Source organism: Leptinotarsa decemlineata, unplaced genomic scaffold, assembly GCF_025532065.1.
Source record: "Leptinotarsa decemlineata unplaced genomic scaffold, Ldec_3_MD MMD2_tig00026354_RagTag_RagTag, whole genome shotgun sequence".
In the NCBI taxonomy this organism is placed as follows: domain Eukaryota; kingdom Metazoa; phylum Arthropoda; class Insecta; order Coleoptera; family Chrysomelidae; genus Leptinotarsa; species Leptinotarsa decemlineata.
The window spans coordinates 13,689,321-13,712,482 of NW_027412702.1; the positions used below are offsets into that span (position 1 = coordinate 13,689,321).

At 36.6% G+C, this 23,162-nt stretch overlaps 1 protein-coding gene and 1 non-coding gene across 2 annotated transcripts in view; one reads left to right on the top strand and one right to left on the bottom strand.

The window, feature by feature from the left end:
- Positions 1-23,162, top strand: part of LOC111502848 (uncharacterized) — a 243,822-nt gene that overhangs the window by 96,202 nt on the left and 124,458 nt on the right. The gene's annotated exons all lie outside the window — the stretch shown is intronic.
- On the bottom strand, positions 4,535-4,606 carry TRNAE-UUC (transfer RNA glutamic acid (anticodon UUC)). The gene has a single exon. It is a non-coding gene; the product is annotated as a tRNA-Glu (tRNA).

Consider the following 23,162-nt stretch of genomic DNA (forward strand, 5'->3'; position numbering starts at 1 on the left):
ACAATTATTCTTGGCCAGGTTTCATGAACAATTTGAGGCAGTAGTCAGTACTAACTGGTGATTTTATGGAAAATATTGAGATACTCGCCTTCATCCAAGGTTTGTCTAATATCAAGATGCAGTAAGTATCTCTAAGTTGAGTAGGCACATTTTATTTGTGCTAGAATTCGAAGCTGCAAAAAATGAAAGTTAGTTTCCGAAGAATCAAAGCTGTAGTATGGAATTATTGGGAACAAGTACAGTTCCACATCATATGGAAAATATATCTATCAAATGCAAAAGAAGATGAGACTGCTCTCAGAACAAGCCATAGCAGTTCATTAGGGAGAATCGACTTCGTTTCGAGAATGAACATTTGGTTGCCAGTATTCGAGGAGAAGTGCAGATCACCAACTCCACAAAGATGGAGCCTATAAACGGCATCTTACTGTGATCGATGGGAAAAATGTATTCCGGCAAGATTAGTCCAGAACCTACAAAAATGATAGAAAAAGACCAATATGTGTAACCACTGTGAGATCGGATTCAGAATTATTGGATATATGGATGATGGATGAGAATAGAAGGAGCCTGAAGAAAGATGACTATCAAAAATTGATTTTAAACTCCAAAGCTCAGCGGCAATGTTTGGGCACCAATTGACCCTGAAAATAAATATAAATCAAACATTTCAAAACAACATCATTCTTATAGAGACAAAGTATTGAAAGTACTCACCCTGGCGGGAGTTGCACAGACATAGTATAGAATTAGTTATCGCCATGACGTTGCAGAGGAAAAAATGTAGCAGAGAATATTTCTGACTGTTCTAGGGTTGATAGTGGCAAAAAATTACCGATGAACAATTTCTGTGAATGGCCCGAAAATATATTCATAACAAACCTAGAGGATTTAAATTAGAAGTAAAAAAAATGAAGGGCTCTCCAAATGAACTATCTTGATGAGGAATTTTGAAATATTTTCTTTAGAAAATGTCGATGTTAATTGGATAACTTCTGGAGTATATCCATTCCCACAGCAATGCGGGATATCTTGTTAACGTCCATTTCATATCACGGGCTATTCCGTTATGAATTGGACATGCAGTGGATATTCTCGCGATAACTGGTATTGCATGGTAGACTTCATTGAAGTACATTAATATCCAATAATATTCTTTCAAAAACTGCCAAAAAACTTTGACTACTGATTCATTCATACCTATGCGGTATCCAGAAGTTTCTCCAATCTTAGTTTCTCCAACAGTTGAAATAACGCCTTTATTTTCAGGCAATTCAGAGTAATAGAAGCAGATTTGCAAATTTGCCAGTTACAAATGTCCAACATAATTTTAGCCCGGTTCACCTTGCATATGAATGAAAGCATTTCATATTTCCTATGGACTCTCTCCGCAATTGTATCGTATGAATTACTGCTGCAATACAATATTGCGATGCCATCAATGGCTCCAGGTTAGATGGTGCATGTACATACATTTCCAATCTAATGTATGCCCCGCGGTCGGAGTATCAATCTAGTTTTTGACATTCACATCACGTTACCATCAAATCGAACTATTCAATATTTTATTGATGGTCAGCGTCATCTTTCTGCCTATCTAAATTCATAGAATAACTGAAAATTTACCTTGTCATGTTGCGAATAAAGCCAGGACCGGCTTTGTCTAGGAGAAAATCACTGAGTTGAGTTCACCTTGATATGAATTGTGATGTTGCTCATCGTGTGGCTATTACAATTGTGAGTTTTTTGCAAAGCAAGACTTTTTTAGATTATTCTCACTATTACCGTAACTGCTTGTGTACATTGTTTGGCTTTCTTCCTCAGAATTTTGATAGAAGAAAGTATGTACATGTACATAAACACAGATTTCATTAGTTTTCCAACATCAATCATCATTGACTTTTCTTTAGATGGATTAGATATGAGCAGTTATGCAACAGAGAATGTGGCTCCTTGTCATTATAATCTATATGCACTTTCAAATCACAGTGGGACTACTTACAACGGACATTACACAGCATATTGCAGACACCCATATAGTGGCACATGGCATGAATACAACGATTCACAGGTGTTCCCAATTTCGCCAAAATCAATTGTGAGCAATGAGGCATATGTTCTCTTTTATGAACAGGAGGGAACGAAGCAGCACCTTTGATGTGTGTTTTTTTTTCTTCTTTCCTTTTTTTTTCTTCTTTCCTTTTTTCTTAATAATCATAGTTCTTTGAATTGATTTGTATTTCTAGTTGTGTCACCCAAATAAAACAAAACATGATTGAAAAAAAAAATCATCTTCGGACAATGACTGGATAATTCCTGCTGATTAGTGACTTTTAATGAATCAATTAGATGTATATTCTGCTCTCATTTTTCTGATCAATGCAACGTAGTCCATTTGCCGGTTCAATTAAAGATTTCCACACGTTTCTCATCTCACCATTGGTGCTGTTTGCGCCCTTGTTTGATGAGAACGTGGCTTCTTCGAACTTCCTTTTTAATCACAATTTCTCAATGTTGAAATCCCTTTCTTTTGGCCCATTCCAATGGGGTGTAGGATAGTGTAATCATAGATTTCATGGTCATTTTTTTGATGACCAGTACATTCTTTTTGGGAATTGAAGGGGTTATTTTGTTTTGGTGTTATCAAAGATCACCGATACTTCCAAATTGTATCAGTAGCTGCAGCTGCCAAGCTGAATTGGTGAAGTAAGTTTTTGATCTATTATTTCAAGTTGAGGCTTGAGTTCTCACATTCGGCTCTTCGTAAACGGAATCAGTTCTAGTGAGAATTGATACGACAACAACAATGAACGATTAATAGGTTTTTGTGTAGTGACTAAAATAATTTCGATGCCTTATGTCTGCTAGATGTTTGTTTCTTATATAGGATATCATTATTTTTTTCATTATCACGAAGAGAAAAAATTGAGGTTGATGATACGATAACATTTTTAGACATCTTAGTCCTTGGTATGAACATCATACCAATATTTTGTGCTTTTCTGGCGATTTGAAAAGTTGAGTTTCCTGGCAGGACAGCCAAGGATCAATATATACGTTGACTTCTAACTTTTCGCCGAATGCTCTTCAGTGCATTGCAACCTCCTAGTTGGTAGACTTGTGAATATCAACAAATCCATCTAGGAGGTTGCAACGTATTGTTATCGATCACCGCTGAAGATGCAAATCAAAACTGTGGAACGTTCGGAACCAACTTTCTCATAGTTACTAAATGGTTTGAAATTCAACTAATGTTGGCATCAATTATTTGGTAGCACAACTTCGATTTGAAAAATGTCTTCATAGAAACATGGGGAAAATTCAAACAAGTAAAGGTATGGGGACCACTCAGAACCTGCTTACAATGCATGAAAGGTTTCTTTGGAGATGTCTTCGTTCAATTTGGAGCCCTGCTCAGACGTGAGTGCTTGGGAAATCTGAGATGACGAATCCGTTAATGCTGGAAAAATAGTGCTTGTGTATTTCGAGTAGTAAGTCTAGTACCTAAGTGAGCTTCAAGTGATAACTGGGGAAAAAAATCCAAAAATATTTGCAGTCTCATACATTTGGGAGACGAGATTCTGAAATTTCTTCAGCTAATAGTAAACGAAGTAACTTCAATTTCATGTTCTCCAAAAGTTTTAGTATGGCTTCTGACAGTTACAAGGCAACTGGTTGATGATAAATTGAAATTATACTAATATTCTTCGTTTCACTTCATTTAAAGTCGAGAAAATTTCTCAGAAATTCTTAGGACTTTCACCAGACTGTCCTGGGAAAATAGGCTTATGGGTTTCCGGTGGTTGTATAAATAAACTTTCTGGTAACCACAGTAAGGAGTAATTTTTTTATGCTCGTGATTCGCTGTTTATTGCTGTCATTAAAAGTCTTCAATTCTGTACGATACGGTTCTGTTTTTGGGCGCCAGATTTGGTCAATATGACCACAGCGTCATAAATAATGTGAAACGCTTTGACTTCGATTCGAAGTGATATCGTGCGTGATTTATAACGAAAAATTCGGTTTTGCAGTTTATCTGGGGCGCAAGGCGTGTTTGAATAATTTTCGATATCGTGTAGAATGTTTGCATCTATTAAGCGATTTGATTTATCGTTCATAGTGTAAGTGAACTGAATTTGTACGGAAAGGGAAGTTTGCGTAAATAATTCAAATATGAATGAAAGTGTACTCAGTCCCATTTCCTATGTTTTTGAGTTTGATTGGGGATTTTCGTTTGCATATTCTATTAGCTTGAGGATCTGTAGAAACAACTATCAGAAAATCAGGAAGTAAAAATGAACTGAACTACTACTGAGAATGAATCATAATACATATCATGTAGGTAGATTAACATTGTTCTATTTCCCTTTATGCGTTTGGAAGAACTTTTCTCCAGTTTCAAGACAATTGAGACTGGTAGTATAATCTTCAGTCTTCGGGTTGTAGTGTGTTTTATAAACCTTTCTGGACAAATAGATTGAGATTTGGAAAAAGGTATTGAGATATTTCATATATTTTTTCTTGAAAAAAAAAATTCCGGTACCGGGAATCGAACCCGAGCCTCCTGGGTGAAAGCCAGGTATCCTAGCCACTAGACCATACCGGATATATTTTACTAAGAACAGAATTGTCAATATCAAGTGTTCCCAAATACAGGTGTCTGGAAACTTATTTTATTTTCAAAGTATTAAAAACCAAAAAATATTGATAGTTATCGTTCTGTGGCTGGCCACAGAACGATTCGAAGAAATAAGAAGAGAGACATTGGAAGATGATCATGGACCAATCTTTGCCAAGATTGAAAAGACGTGCTTGAAGATCCGCCAAGACATGGAGAATACCCACAACAGAAAGTGGGGGAAGTTAGTGAGGAAACAATGCCCAAATACAGACTGAAAACAGAACAACTATGAAGCCACCAACGTCATCAACATGAGTTCCCGCCCGCTCACGGGAATAGAGGAATCCTTGTTGAGGAAAGGCCTGAATTTTGCCATTACGCCAACATCTGTGCCCACTTTGGAGATAATTACTGCAGTGGAATCCACCAGTTCCCTCATTGACCAGACCGAGGCAGAAGAGTTCAGATGGAAAATTAGAGAACAGTTGGATCGAGAACCAGTTCCAACATCTAACATCAGCAAGGAAGAACGTAGGGCTCTGAACGGCCTACGTAGAGACAACACCATTAAGATCCGTTCTCTACGAACAGAAGATCGAAGAGGTTCTGCAGAAGGGACGATACACAAAGCTCGTACGGGACCCTACTGCATCAATCGAAAGGAAGTTGTACCAGATTTTGAAAAAACACCAAGTCTATTTTTCGGACAAGGAAAGATCATGGCTAACACCGCACCACAGTAAGCCCCCTCACTTGTATGGTCTACCCAAAATCCACAAGAAGGACGTTCCGCTTAGACCGATCATCAGCTCCAGAGATTCGGCTACTCAAAACTTGTCTAGATTTTTACTTCCCTTAATACAACCATTACAAGGAAACACATCGTCTTTTGTGAAGAATTCAAGACATGTTGTCGAACTACTAGGGTCAATTGAAGTCACACAGGAAGATCAACTGATTAGTTTCGACGTGGAAAGCCTTTACACCAACGTTCCGGTCGAAGAAGCACTCCAAATCATACAGAGAAAGCTATCCGAAGACGGGAACCTGAAAGAGAGAACGAATCTACCTATAGAAGTAATTATGGAATTACTAGGATGCTGTGTACGAAACTGTTATTTCCAACTGAAGGACGAATTCTTTACACAAGATGAGGGACTACCAATGGGATCGCCACTTTCACCAGTCATAGCCAACATATATATGGAATGGTTTGAAACTCTGGCCATTGAAGAAGCCCACAAGAAACCTCGAGTCTGATTGAGATATGTTGACGACACCTTCATAATATGGAACCATGGGAATACTGTACTAGACGCCTTTCTGAAACACATCAACAGCGTGAGACCTTCCATCACTTTCACAATGGAGAAGGAAATCCACAATGAATTGCCATTCTTAGACGTTTTGGTGAAGAGGACCGACACTAAGTGGGAAACATCTGTATACCGAAAACCCACTCATACGGGACAGTATCTGAACCACGAATCCAACCACCATCAATCGACAAAAAGAGGAATCATCAAGACTCTATTAGACCGTGCTTTTGGGCTCTGTAATACAAAGGAAGGTCTCGAGAAGGAACTAGACATCATCAAAAACGATCTTCAGCGGAATGGATACTCCAAAGCGATGGTAGAAAAGACTTTGGCTGAAAGACAGCAGGAGCCTCGCAAGGAAGAGAAGCCGTCACAACCAGTGCTTGCACTTCCCTACATCAGAGGATTATCGGAGAGGATAAGAAGAATTGGTTCCAAGTACAACATTAGAACCTGTTTCAGATCCGGTAACACTATCCGTAGCAGCCTCACGAAAACCAGGCCCCCAAACGCGGACTGCGATTCCAAGAATTGCATTTACCGGATACCCTGTGAGTGCGGAAAATCCTATATTGGTGAAACTAAGAGGCCATTGAATGTTCGCATTGCCGAGCACAAGAAGCACACACAGCGAGGAGAAACCAGCAAATCAGGAATAGCAGACCATGTTTGGACCCATCAACACAACATCGAGTGGTCCCAAGCTGAGATCTTGCACAGAGAGAAACATTGGTTCAGGAGAAAATTTAAGGAAGCCGCATACATGTTGTCCAACAACGTATTCAGCCAGGCCAGCGTAGATATACGAAACATATGGAAACCCATCATCAAACGGAAAATGACCAACTCCCGCCAAATCGGTCATCTCTCACGGAATCAGTGAAGCGGAAAATAGAAAGTAGAGAAAGTGAAAGTATTTCAACGACCTATAAAATAGTCATCTCTCGGAGGAATCAGTCCAGTCATCACCCGAAGACGATTGTAGATACCAACAATCGAAACGTCGTGAACTAACGTGACTTGGAATCTCTACACTTTTTTATTTTTTATTATTTTCTTTTTGCATTCCTTTAATTTTTATTTATTCAATTATTATATTTTTACTTGTAGGTTACTTCACTATCATTTCATTTCAGGTTTATTGTTGCTTAATATAATTGTTATTTTCAACTATTCTTTTTTAATTATTCTTTTTTTACTTGTTTCAGGGATTTCAAATCATTTTATATAGTAGACAATGGAAGTCCGAACTAGTGAAATATTATTAGTATCATCATTTAATCCTACAAAAGTAACAATTGGCTTATGGTAGCTATAATATATGTAACTTCATACACAAAACAATCAATAAAAGATTTCAATAATGAATAACCTTTTTTTACATTGACATGTTAATATGCATAAAATTTAGGTAATAACCTAAACCTATCCCAAGTTAAAAAATCTCAATATTGAATATTTCAACTTAGATTAGTTCAAGTTATCACTTTCGCGTTACGTTTTTTACTTCTTACACGAAAAAAAATAGACACATGACCAGCATGTAGTAGCAGTGTTTGTTTCTGAAAATCAAAATGGCACAATGTTTCTTGAACAGCAAACTGGAATGAACGGGAATACCAACTCTGAAGTTATTTGCAAGCTTGTCCCCAGCTGATCCAACGAGCTGCTGATCATCCGACCGATTTTTCGATCATCCGACCGATTATCCTATTATCCGACCGGTCGGTAGCCAGGCGGTTCGACGTGGGTGCTTTGTTCACTCATACGAATTGACTGTCGTGTTGGTCGGTGGTTCAAGCCTTATTATAAATGATCGATTTTCACTTGCTATCGTCCAACCCCTGTTAGGAATCACAAGTTAAAAGGTAATACCTCGTTAATCCTTAGCTTTCACAAGTTTCGACTTCTGAGGGTTGTCGTTCGTAAGGGTGCGACAGCTGGTTAACGGAAAAACATCTAACCTCTAACCGATCATCCCATCGAACATCCGATCGATCATCCTACCAAACATCCTACTTTTATAACTTTTTCATAGAAAAATATTAGATGCCAAACCTGTTTGTGGACGAAGTATTGGTTTTGGAAAATTTAAATTGTGAATTGTTTGTTGAATAGCAAACTGAAATGAACCGGACTACTTACTCCAAAGTTAAATGCAAGTTCGTCGCCAGCTCCAGCGGGCTGCTGATCATCCAACCGAACATCCGGCGGCCCGCTCGACGACTCATTGTTCTCGATCCACCACGGCCGCAGCTCCGACTCAACTACTGGATGTGCCGCGACTGGGGTCCTCTCTGAGTGTACTACAGTGTGGCTAGAAAAGTTCTAATCATATGAGAATTTTTTTATTGACATCTTCATTTGAAATTTAACTCTGATATCGATCTCTGCTTTTATCGAGATGAAAAATAACCTTACGTCTTATTGAATGTGTGTTTTTTACAAAATAGAAATGTAGCTATTAAAAATTGTTTACTGGTGAGGCAAAGTTAATTTGTTTTTGATCCTGCATAAAGTAGTTTTCCAACAATATAACTAGAGATATTTCTATAGTGCTATTAATGAAATATTGACATCGTCATGAGATTTTTAATTTTTCAATGAATGCAAGTGAAAACAAAATATGGAACACAAAATGAAGGATCCTCAATATGTTGAATAAATACTATTGGTTGCATGAACAGAATCTTATGCTACTTTTTGTTTCACTTCTCCTTAATTAGATATACCTTATATTGAAAATGGATCAGAAAATATTCCAAGTCTTTTTTGAATAACACGATATTGAAATTCAGCGACCTAATATTTTCTTTCTCGAACACACATCTTGAATTGAAACATAACAATCAGTAGTACATTTGAGTTATGACATAATAATTATCTACACTCCCGTATATATTATCTAGATGAGTCCCCAGTGTCAAACGTGGTGGTTGAGTATTAATGGATTTTTCTTGTTATAAGGTTGGATAGAAAACTATGAAAACATGAATATATGAATTATCCAAGTCTTATCAAACCTGCATGTACTTTATAGAGTCTAGTCCAGGGGTCGGCAAGTAGTTTTAGGTGGGGTTCGGATACTGTGGGAAAATTTTAACGAGGTCTAGAAATAAAAAAAATATCAATAATAAAGTGCTACATATTATTTTGATTTCAAATCACATTCTGAATTGAAAAAGAAATACAAGACCTCTTATTAATGTGAGAAACTACACCGACGGTCTTGAGCCAGTTTTTTATAGTTTGGTTCTCGAGATGAACAGTTAATTCCAAGTGTGTCTTCTAGGTGAGCGCCTGTTAGTTTCGAACGATATTTTTTTTTCAAAAAATTCATTTTTGAGAAAGATGTTTCACATATGTATGTCGAGCCAAACATAGTGGCCAAATTGATAGCTAGTCTTTAAGAATTTTCATATTTTCTGGGACATGTTTGGCCCAAAATTCTTCAGTAGATATACCGTTCTATGCATTTGCAAAGACACATCTTCTTGCAAATCAATTATCTCCATTTGAAGTGATGGCTTTGACAGATTAAACAACTTGGCAGCCACATCTGTCCATTTTGCCGCTGCATCAATTTCAAATAGAGATTTATGAAACGGATATAGCTTGCCTATCTTTGCAAAGTCTTGGAATCTTGTAGCAAATTCTTTCCTAAGATCGGCCAGAAATTTTACAAAATCTGCAATGTCTTCTTCAGGAGTCAACTTTTTAAATTCAAGAATTTCCGGAAAATGAATACATTCTCGTTCAACAATATCTTTTTCAAAGATATCCAGCTTACAACGAAAAGCAGACACGCCTTGTATCCAATCACATATTAATTTTTCATTTCCTTGTAACTGTATTGAGCGCTTCAAAATATTTTGAAATATTTTTCAGAAAAGCCACAATCAGCATATTCCGCTCTTTTTTTATAAACTCAAAGTGCTTTCTGGCTCCCTGCGTATCCAAGTTTTGCAAGTTGCAAGAAGGAGGATACTTAATCTTTCATCATCCAGAAACTTTCAACAACTTGACCTTTACTTAACCAACGAACATTGTTGTGTTGTAGTAAGTCAGAAAACGAAGAATCATATTCAGAAAGGAACTCTTTGAAATGCCGGTGCTGAAGAGAAGAATGAGATCTCATAAAATCAATCAACTTGACCAAGTTGTCCATCACTCCTTTGAGTGGACCACAAAAGGCTGCCTGGTGAATTATGCACTGATACTATATTAGACCTGAATTTATATCTCTGATTCTCTTTACTACACCTTTTCCTTTGCCAATCATTGCTGGGGCCCCGTCAGTTGAAAGCGAAACTATTTTATCATAACTGATGTTACATTTCGTAATAAAATCATCAATGGCCTTAAATAAGTCTTCTCCTTGAGTGTTACCTTTCAACGGCAATATTGCTAGCAACTCTTCCCTGAAAATCTGACACTCAATATAAAAACAAAACAGGAGCAAGCACCGTGAAGTAAGGTCCGCCTGTTGCTGACCGCGAATCTAGTCTCATTTCAATATTCAATGGATGTAATTATTCACTTGAAGACATCATTGAGTGATAGAAATAACAGAATCGAACACATCTATGGTATCTGTGTCACTATTTTTTGGGTTTCAAGGCCGTCAATATTTGGAATTTCTTCCTCACGTTTCGCTGACATTGAAAACCTCGGCGGCGAAAGCCTTCACCATTTTGACATCTATGGTATATTTTATAACGGGCACTTCGTTTGATATATCTATTCCAAATCTTTTTTAGGATTTCAGTAGTGATTCCATCAAATGACTCTCGTTATTCTTCCCCAACAAAGACGATATTCAAATATACCGTACTAATAGTCATAATCTTGCCACTTTGGCTCATTGCCGGTGAAATATACGCTGTTCCCCAGTTCTTAACATTCCTTCGAACAATAAATCTCCTCTCTGGTCTCTACCCTCTCCCCTGCGAGACTGAACCATTATTATAAATGGTACTTGTACGATTGTTCGATGTTCGGTCAATGATATAGAAATTATTATTTAATTCTAGAGGGGGACCCCGCAGAGTGGGTCCCTTTATTCCCGAATTATTGTGTGTGTTGAAAGATCCTCGATGTAAACGCTCAGAGGGTGATCCATCGATAAGAATCGAAATTTGCTTTGAAAGCGTCAAATTGTGACAATGGTTTTTTATCGGTGCTTACTTTAACGGGATCTGAACGAGAGCTGAGCTTATCTCATGTTTGATGTGACTGGCTCTGTTGGGGTGCTTCGCGTGAAAAATGTGCGAATGTTTGGGGTCGGGGACTAATTGACCAAAATGAGTCGAACTGGTGGCAATGAATGGAAGGGTCGTTATTCTGTCAGGATGATTCAGATGTAGATAACTCCAAGATGTTTCCGTTTAGCTGAATAGATAAGGTATCTAATGAGGCTTTTTCTGATGGAAAACTCCAAAGAGAGAAATCAAAAAAATACCTTCGATAAGCACTCTCTATAAAGATTTGTAGAGCATACACAAAAGTTTCTTTCAGATATAACATTTGAAAAAAAACTCTTCCAACGAGACGAAACCTCCTTTCAAAATAACTACGTTCATATGAACATGAGAAATGAGAAATGAAACTTTTTATGTGTTTACCACTTTCATTTGTAACTATTGTTATTACAGTGAGAGTTACAAATTCCTTGGTTTCTGATTGTTTGATCTGGGGGAAGAATTATCTGCACATGAATTTGAACCTTTGTTTTCTATCAGATATCAAGAAATTTGTAACTCTAACATATTTCCGTAAAAGGACAGAGACAATTGCGAGTTTTTTCAGAAAAAACTATGTGGAAGTGGCATTCAGATCACATGCCAGGTTATCTAATTTCCTTTTTAATACCAAAGATAAAGTGGACACGATGGAGAAGCTCAATTGGCCAGAGTGGCTGACTGGGTAAAAATGATTCGACGTTTTCAAACCTTTCCGTGGAATGCAATCGTAAGTTCCCGTCTCTAAACGAAACGGAAATTTTGCACCATGCAAGCGAAGGTTGGAAACTCAATTATTCGGAATCCCTGGAAATTCATCATCTGAATCCGCTGGGCTGTTTAGGCGTGGAAAAGTAAAAATCCTTACAAATTCAACGTATTTATGATATCAGTAGGAGTAGGATTTCCCACCAATATACTTCATTCTTATCCTTTCAGTTTTTTTTTGCTGATGCTATTCAGTATTGTATAAGTGGGTACCTATTGATTTACTGACACTTTTATATCAAAGTACAGCCGAAGCTACTAAACCAAGAATGTTGAAATATGCAGGTAGGTTCTTTGTATAGCGTAAATAGGCATCAAGAGAGGCAGTCGGAAATTTCCACCCCAAGGGTGGTTTGAATATTGCATTGAATTTCAACAGTTTTGAAGATGATTGTTAAAAAAATATTGTAACTATTTATTAGAAATGGTCTGTCACGAAACTTAGTGTGACAAACCAAATTCTACGCGGGCGAAGCCGCGGGTAACAACTAGTAATCGATAAATCTGATCAAGAGTCATAAAGAGCATATGAGAAGTTCCTTTGGGATAGTTACTACATAATATAAACCTTTGAAGTTATCTGCCGCATTCATTAATTTTGCCTATAAATGAAACAAGTTATTGGAAAAATGAAAAAAACTTCCAAAAACTTGAAATTGTTTGTAAAAAACGTTTTGATTGAGAATACGTAGATTTTTTTTGGCGAACGCCAAAATTGGATAATTCAAATAAACGATAGTACATCATTTTGTCCGAGAACTCAGTTCAAGCTTGTATTTTCGTCTTCAGGTTATCGCCTTGGCAACCTTATAATCACTTGGACAGTCATTGAATGTCCAGTGGATATCCAATGGATATTCTTCGATGAACAAGGGGCATGGATAGGATATTCATTCATTGGGTGTCTCTTCACTGCCTATCTTTAGGGACCAAAATGGGACCTATTCTGGATGTCCAGTGAATATCCTGTTTTTATTGGGAATAATAAATACGTACGATCCATTTTCATGGATAGTAAATTATATACGGATCCTTTGGGTTTTCTGTTTTTTGCGTAAGGTTGTTTGGTGACAATTTTTGTATTAATCCATGACATGATAGATTTTTAAAGATAGCCCGCCATTCCAGGATCAGTTATCCGTCTTCTCTTTATTCAGCTATGATGTTCATTCCACATATATTCTTTTGGAAGGTAACAGATGTATTTCAACTATCTTTATGGAAATCTATACGGTTACCGGTTTTTCAACGAGTATTTGAAATTGATATTCCAAAGTTGGAAATCCGAATTTATCTTCCATTCTCACTTTCAGGACTAACACTCACCTGGAACGCTTCCTCTGGTCAAATAATACTTTCCCGTCCAACTTCTCATCACATCAGCGTTTGAGCTATTCGGCAATAATAACGTCGTGATATACAACTCCATGCTTAATCACCGTAATGACCGTTTGTCTGTTTATTTCTCTACACGAACGTTTATTAAATGTTGTATTCCTGCTAACTGGATCGGATGGGAAAAGCCAATCACAAAGGAATCCACCATAATGCGAACCGTTAGTGGACTGGTGTGCGGTGGAGCCGACATTTGTTCCGACTCGTACATATATCGACACCTTTAATCTCAAAAATAAAAAAACGATTATCAAGAATGTTTTGAAGAGAGTATGTTTAATTTCATGTATTCGAGTTGACCACAGAGTGGGCGACATCTTGGTTCATTGATCTGAACCTCAAACTCAAGGATAACATCGATTATTGTCATAATGACCATAGCTACAAATATTCAAACATTCGTTAATGCCCCCCCTCTTTTGTTTTTTGAACGGGTCAACTCAAAGAATTGAAAATTGGGATAATGAAATTAGTGCATGAATACTTAATTTGGAAGTTAAATTTACAGATGAAACTTTCAAGATTGGGGCTGGGCGCCATCTGGAAAAAAAAATGAATGGAAAGGGGGGTCTTGTGACACATCTATTTGAAGCTCCTGACAAATGCTTCAAACCCCTGGAATATACTGTCCATATCTTCAACTAATACAAAATGACGGAACTTTCAATACTCACCTGAATACATTGACATTTAACGACATAATATGAGGTAATAAGCTTGAGGTCACTTCAGAAGATGCTCGAAATGATTGCCTTGAACTTCTTGACATATGAACAGTCTATCCGATATTTCACACCGAACATTTTCGAATACAGTAACGTCAATATCTCCACAAATATTCATTATTCTCTACCGTATATCCAATATTGAAGCAGGTTCAGTTTCATACACCTTTTGATTCGAATGGCCCCATAAAAAAAGTCCAAAGGTGTCAAATCTGGCGAGCGGACTGGTCATTCTGTAGGACCTCGACGGACAATCTAACGACCGAGAAAAGTGGTATCCAAATAGTTTCTTACTTGTCTGGAGTAATGTAGTGATGCTCCATCTTGTTGGAATACAATATCCATATCGAATTCATTAGGATTCGCTTCGACGATTTCAGTGACGAGAGGGTAAACAGTAGTTTTCAGTTCCCCTGTTGAATTTTGATCAATAAATAGAGGTCCCACAATATGGTTTCCCAATATTCCTGCCCAAACGTTAATTTTTTCTGGATATTGGGTATGTGTGTCCTGGAAAACGTTAGGGTTGGTGTCACTCCAATAACTGCAATTTTGTCTGTAAACATAAAAAAAAAATGTACATTTGTCACTAAAAAAAGATTGTGGAATTAGGTAGGATACGTTGTAATGCTTTCCGCCATGATTTCGCAGAATTCTGTTATTCGATCAGGGTCATCTTCAGTTATTTGATGTGTCATATTAATTCTGTATGGATGATACCTACTCCTCTTCAAAAGTCTCCACACAGTAGAAGGAGACACCTCACAAACATTCGCGACGGAATAAGTAGACTGTTCAGCATTTACTACCTTCAAACCAATTATTTGCACTTGCTGTTGTTCCAGAATGGACAGATGACCTGGGAGCTTTTTGTTATGTACACTACCGGTAGTTGTGAATTTAGATACAAGTTTCCTCAAATATTTTCTACAGATAGGACGATTCGGAAAACGTTCATTGAAATTCCTTTCGGTCTCGTTAAAGTTACATGTCGCACCGTGAATAAAAATGGCTTCAATTTTTTCTTCCAATGAACGAGAATTGACCATTTTAGAAATTGTTGACGTGGTAACTTTGTGCTGGTAAAATCGAAAACTAAATGGGAATATTCTAACTGAACAATGATGTTAATTTTTTTGTCGATAGATAGATAGAAATATCGATATTAGTGTGTTTGTCTTCAGGAAAATTTATCCGCTATTTCGAAGTAGGTGAAGATATTTACTTCATATTCTATTTGTCAGGAGCTTCAAAATGACGTGTCACAGTACCCCCCGTTCCATTTAATTATTTCTTCCCAGATGGCGCCCAGTCGCCATCTTGAAAGTTTAATCTGTCAGTTTCACTTCAAAATAAAATATTTATGCATTAATTTTATTAGACCAAATTTCAATTTTTTGTGTTGACTCGTTCAAAAAACAAACGGGGGGGACATTAACGAAATGCACTGTATATTTATCACCTGTAATGTTGTTTTACAGTCATGTTTTACAGTTGTTGTTCAGTGGGAGGGTATTAAATCAATATCACTCAATATGTCCATGCACAATTTTTCCAACGATCCGAAACTGGCGATGAAATGAAAAATGAAACTCTGAATCTATTATGTGGTGAAATTCGCCGATATCTGATGGAAATCCAGAATCTATTACCAAATTTTCTATACTTCGATTCCGACAGAGATGACTTTACTTAAAGTATACAAAATATTGTATATATATATATATATATATATATATATATATATATATATATATATATATATATATATATATATTTATGTGTATATATTTGTAATTGAATCATCTATTATGTTCAAGATGCCAGAAAGTTGAAAAGAGTTATTTCATGCCAAACGGTTTCCAAGGATTCTCTAGTTACTAAGACGATACATTATAACGATACACTTTGTGAAAATCAAACTCTTTTGTTCTACAACTGCACTGCCACTATATATGTAGATACCATAATCAATCTTACTTCGAGAGCTGAGGTTTTAACCTTCATTGATGACCACAATATTGTTTTTTGATTTTTTCGTTGTTTTTGTGCGCCAAACAATTAATTAGAACAAATTTAGATAATGGTGATACTACCACCACCTAACCTAACCTAACCTAACCTAACCTATCCTGTGGGTAGGTTATTGTGCGTGCTCGGAAGTGTGCTAAGGTTTTTATTGAGATGTATAAGACTAAGCCTACATTGTTCTACAATGATAAATTTAGATGACATCATTTAGATGTCATCTAAATGATGTTTGAGGTTTTATGGAAAAAAGTCCTCACTAAGATATTATATTAACTTTAATTGCCATTATATTTGGAAAGTAATTAACTTTTCAATACAAATCATGAAATTTTGATATAACAACAAAAAATAATTGGCGCTCCACGACAACTTCATTGATTCCAGTGGCGCATTTTTTTTTCAGCTGCCGGAAAACCCGGAAACACCTGCAGCATTACATCATCTGAAGATCTTGATTTGCCAATGTCCTCTCTTTCATAAAACAAAATGTAGGGTCTCCAGAGTCTCCAATGAATTAAATTTGTCGCCAGAACACTTAGTTACATGACTATCTTCAAACTTAAACCAGTCCGTTTCGTCTTTGACCAAGGCGTAATAATGACCAGATTCAACGCCAGAACCACAGTGAACAAATGACTGCATGAAGATTATAATAGTGGTCTGCTGGATTGAAGTATTCATCTATTTCGAACCTTCGTAAGAGTTTGGTGCTTACGTCAGAGGTTGAGTCATGTTTGAAGATCATCAGTGTTATTATTAGATTGACTGGTGCCTCAGCTATACTTGTTTTTTTATAACGTTCAGTTAGTTTGGAGCATGTTTGGCAGTACAGTCGATCATCACCTGTTAAAAGTTCCATTTTCAGATGATTTAACAATAAGCTTTGCACGGACTGGGTATCAGTCATAATCGGAAACGCTAGTTGAAGTTCCAGAAATTCACATAAGATATTCTATTGAACTCATAACAATTATTTTTACCACTATTCTTGATCAGTTTCCACAGATTAGGTATTTAATATCTAAAACTCTTGTATACTTTTTTGAAAGTGTTCTTCACAAATTCCAATTGAAATATAAATAATCCCAAACTAAGTACAGCGTGCCATAATCCTTCCTGGTTGCAACTTGTTCAATATTTGGAATTGTTGACCTAATTAGTACCCATATATAAATCACTTTACTTATCAACATTAATTATTATCAAGCAAACCGGTTGCCATAATTTGCAACAACATCAAAGCTGAACAAACGAAATCGGTCAGGTCTAATAAAGTGATATTTGATCGACAAACATAATGCAAACTGTTAACGTTATGGATCGATAGTGCGGTAGTTAATTTTCCAGATAATTCGTTCAATAAACATAGTTTATATTTGATTTTACTCTCGTTGGCACCCTGCCATCAGATATTATGTTATTTCGTCCGTATCGACAGTTTGTATACATTAACACAAAATTATAAGAGCGTTTGATGGATGTCATTACTGATATTGTGTCCAAATTTATCATAATTCATTTTTTCAGATATTAATTTGATATGCAAACTAGAATTTTATTTTTAAAACAATTTTCAATGTTTCAATCGTATACTGTTCAGTTTGTTTTTTATTTTTTTTCAGAAATTATCAAAGTTATTCTTTCACCATCGAGTTGAAATCATCACCTTTTCCCTAACGTGAGAAGGAGCAATTTTTCAGGACGTTTTTTGGCAAAAAAAATTCTCAGTTTTCTACTTCTCCATCATTACACAAAACATGTTTCATCAACTGCACGATAAACTCTTCACAAAAATGTATAGATCATGCACAGTAGTTTCTCTCAGATAGAAACTGGAAAAAAACCCATCCAAAACAACAATTTTCAAACATATAATGATCAAATCACACGAACATTTCTTTTTCCTATTCAATTTATACTTTCAACATTCGTTATGGAAATGAGACAGCTACAAAATCCATATATGTATGTTTTGTATATACGGGGTGTCCCATGTAAAACTCCGCGGGCAAATATTCGAAAAATGAGAGAGAATATCCATATTTCGTGAAGGCAGATCATTTTGATGTCAAAAGGTCCTCTTATTTGCGAACAAATCCAGCAATAGCGTAATCCATTAGGGCGTCGCGATACCGACGCCTATTTTTTCAAATGGTCACCTAGATTTTCCGACCCTTTTTTGGGTTCTGCATTAAATTTCGAATTCAGCCATATAGCACACTTGTAGTTTCCCTTGAATACTGATGAAAAAAGGCAATTTCATTGCATATTATAAAGAGAGCCATGAATAAGTCAAAATGCTACAAAATGTATGTATGTATATTTTGTACATACAGGATGTCCCATATAAAACTCCGCGGGCAAATATCTGAAAAATGAGAGAGAATATCCATATTTCGTGAAGGCAGATGATTTTGATGTCAAAGGGTCCGCTTACTTGCGAAGAGATCTAGACACCAAAATTATCTGCTTTCACGAAATGTGGATATTCTTTTTCATTTTTCAGATATTTGCCCGCGGAGTTTTATATGGGACACCCTATATATGCTCATATTCAGCTGAAAATACCTCATCCTTGCTTCTCAGGTGAACCTATGATTTTGTATGTATGAATAAATATAGTTTAAAAAAACTAAAAAACAAGCTTTTAATGAACATCGAACTAAAATGATCAAAATGTTTTATTTATATAAGCTTAAAAAAATAACGAACGAAAAATACTAATATTATTATGAAAAAAGCGACGGGCGATTGATATACAAAAAATATGGCACAAAGCGCCCACGTTTTTTTCACAATAATACTAGTATATTTCGTTCGTTATTGTTTTAAGCTCATTAAAAAAATATTTTCAACTTTTTAGTTTGATGTTGATGAAGAAATACATGTAAAGTGAGTTCGAATTATATCAAGGAGGTTACGTACAGCGTCATCTGCCCGCGAATAGATCAAGTAATAATGTCTGTAATTCTGTCCCAAGATTGAGAGTTACAAACAAACAAACAAACATATATACAGGTGACACTAATAAAAGCGTGTTAATAATAATAATCATTTATATACAAATGTTATCTTCATGGAAAACTATCATCCCCAAAGTGGACCCCTAGGAGTTTCGGCATAAACACTTGCCTCTTCGTCAGCACCTTGTTGGATACCTTTGAAAGATGAAATACCGATCTCTTGAATACAGTTACGGGCAGACATATGCTCATACTCTTGGTGAACCTCAATGATAACATTGAAATTTACAAGTTTCTTGTATCCCCCATAATCTTTTTTATTAATACGCTTTCAAGATGAATCATTTTCCCATACATTTACGCACTAGCAACTCTTCATCGGATGAAACCGATATGAAAGTCTTGTTTCGAGAATAGAATGGAATGGATTTGCTGCAAATACAAAAGAGTTTATCGACAAAAAATCATGAGATCTTGATTCAAATGTGAGACCTCTTGTGAGTCTAAGACGCTTTTGAAATACTTTTCTCGGCACTAATTCTGGATTTTGACATAGAAAGAGGTTTCTTTCCTTCGCCTCCGAGTTGGAACTCGTCAGCAAAAACTCCATATACGAGGTCTGTTGAAAAAATAAGGTTTCTTCGAAAGTAGTCCCTCTCAGATATAATACACGTATGCCAACGTTTTCTCCAATTCTTGAAGCAGTTTTGATATGCACTTTTTTGTATTTCTTTGACCTCTCTCAGCGATTCGGTTTTCATCTCCTCAATCGAAGCAATACGTCGCTTCGTCCTTACATTGGACTCCTCAATCTTGGGAGCAGGGAAAAGTCGCAGGGAGGCAAATATGGTGGCTAAAGTGTTATTTTTGGTCGCCAAAAAAAAACCAACAAGCAATGATGAGTGAGCAGGTGCATAATCGTAATACAAAACCTATAAATTGTTTTTCCACAATACTGGAGGTATTCTTCGTATTGCTTCTCGCAAAAGGTGCTTACTTTATTATTTATTATTTAGCGTAAAACCATGAAACTAAGAACTTCTGATTCACTACGCCACGGTAATCGACGAAAATAGTGAGCAGAACCTTGATATTTCATCGAACTTGACGTGCCATTTTTGGTCTTGGCTCTCCTGACCTCATCCTTTGGGACGATTGGAATTTTGTTTCGATGTCATTCAACAATTCATGAGCGATGCTCACATGGCGGTCTTTTTGATCAGAATTCAACAATTTTGGAACGATCTTTGCTGCCACACGTTTCATGCTCAAAATTTACGAAACAATTGCATAATAATTTTCTTCACTTCCTCAACATTATCATCGGTTGTTAAATAACTAATGCCTATAAATTATTGATACACCGGCAAACCGTCTGCCTTGTGAAAATTCGTTCATTTCATGTTACTGTTAGTGTACTTGACAGACGGTAGAAAATTGATTCTAGTTAACAATTTTTTTGGTCAAATGAAAAATTCATGCTTTAGCCAGAACACCATGTAACCGTCTGCCAATTATTTTTTTTGTGGGTTGCGTAACCGATTTTGGACGGCCGACTTTGAACCGGTCGTACAAATTCCAATAGTGAACCACATGTGGTAACGGGACCTGGTGAAATTGTAGTTACCACGCATTAACTTCATTTTGGTAGTGAGTACTAATTACGACAACAAAGCAACTGATTGTTTGACCGATAAAAATCCGGTGAGTGTGCAAGCACCCGCTACCAATAAAATATAGGCCGATTTTATACTGGTCGTCCAAAATCGGTATGTGTGCAACTAGCGTAACCTAGCCTTCCGGTCGCATGAATGGCAGACGGTAAAATGTTGGTCAAAGACGTTTTTTTTCATGCAAACTAGAGTTAATGTTTAAGCATGTGTAACATGGGAAAAAATTTGTTTAGCGAATAATACTGTTGCTTGTGGCTGTAAATATGTCCTCTGAAAAAGGCAGACGGTAAAAAATGGGGTCAAAATTTTTGTCACGGGCTCCCGGTCTATTGTTTGTCTTTTCAATAACATCCCAGACATCAGCTCATTTAGCGAACACTTTTGCCTCTCTCAACTCAAGTGGGATGAAATCAGAATTCGAAGCCTTCATCATGACCTGCCAGATTTGTATCTTTTACACATTCGTCCACCACAGTCATTTGATGGGTAGAAGAGTTTCCTCAAAGAGTCCATTCATGGCCATCAGACAAATATGGTAATTTCATCAGAGACCACCACAGTAAGACGATACCGGTCTTAAAATTGCTGGTAAAGGGTGAAGGAGCCTTGAGCTTCGGGATCATACCGCCTTGTTGCAATGGCAGAAGTATTGTTTTGGATAATGAATAGGGTTATTAATCTTGACTCATCATGTTATCTCAGAGCACACGTTCTAGGATTAGGTCTTAATAATCCATCTACGTCATGGTGTGAGAAGTGCATTAAATGATAATCTTGGCCAGATCTACATATGGGTTTGAAATTCGTCATGGGGATTGACTATCAGCTCGGTCACATCGGAAATATTATGATGAAATAGGCTTTATCCTGACTATTCAGCAATAATAACAACAAAAGTCAAAGCAAGAGTATTTTAGGATTGTTTGACATACATTCATAGAAAATTCCTGTGAGATAACAACAATTGTTAGTTGTTTTCGTTGGAAGGACGGTAGCCCGGTGAGTTGATGTGGGTGGTCAGCTTCATTCAGTCAATCGACTGATGTGCGGATCGGTGGTTCGAACCGCAAGGCCGGACGATAGATTTTCACTTCCTGACGTCCAACCCGTGTTAGGAATCAAACGTTGAAAGGTAAGACCTCTTCAGTCCTTCGCTCGAACAAGTTTCGACTTTTGAGAGTTGTCTTTCGTAGGGGGGGCAACAGCCGGTTAAAGGAAAACGTATTTTAACAGAATTGCTGATGGGTTACTGAGTTACGGTACTTTTTTTTCAATTTGTTAATATAATGCTCCTACTAATATGTTTCTCTGATGATAACTGGAATCTGGTATCCTATTTGTGAATTTTGTATAATCAAACATCTGCTAAAATACCCATAAGCAATTAGTAACAATTTAATGACTGATGCATTTGATGAATCAATCGACCCATTCACTTTGATTCGATCTCACGGCACATAAATGGAACATCTATCTCATTATAAAAAACTGAAGAGGGGTTTTAATGAAATAACGAGCATGAAATCGTTTTATAATGATAATAATGAGTGGCTGTCAATTTATCACAATGATGAAGCGTGTGCCGACGCATGGAGTCGAAACTAGTACCAACAAATGATGTATCATGTTGGTAAAAAGTGCAAGTCAGTGTACCGAATGAGATAAACACACGCCCATTTCCTTCTTCTTCGCATTCCTCTCCCACCTTGTACCCACAGGTGTTGGAACTTCGAAAGGAGCCTTTCTGATCTTATATGAAATTCACATAAGTTTGAATTCATTCGAAAACAATGGCCACCAAGATGATCACTTGGTGATCAAAACACGTGTCGAAGTGTTGAAATAACGGTTTGGTGTTGGGAAAAAACTCCAGTAATATTCAAAACCTATCTATCTTGTTGATCTTGTTGAAACAGAAAACAAACATCTGTCAAAATATCATTGGCTCATTCAGATGCTTCTAGTGATCACCATAGTAATTAATAGTACCTGCAAACTTCAATTCGTTCAACTTGAAATTTATAGGATATAACGCCTAACTAGATCTAGGCTCTGTCTATTTCCAATTCACTGTTGTTTCTACGATTGGAGTTTTCAGATATTCTATCAAATAGGTAGATGCATTTTCTTGAACCTTTTAACCGATCATCATTTCACATGTCATAACTTTTGAAATAATTTTGTGTTTGCAGTGATTGTTTTATGTAGTTTTTTTGGTTTTTGTGGCTTGACTAATGGTTTCTGTTTATGATATTCCACCGTGTGACGGGATTGGCCTTCACCGAGAAAAATCCATAACGTATCAATACTGTATGGACCGCTTGAGGAATCTATTGTTTACTAAAACACGTATTGCGGTTTTGTAACTAGTTGAGAATTGATATTTCAGTATATCTTGAAATACTTTACCAAACATGACTATCAATA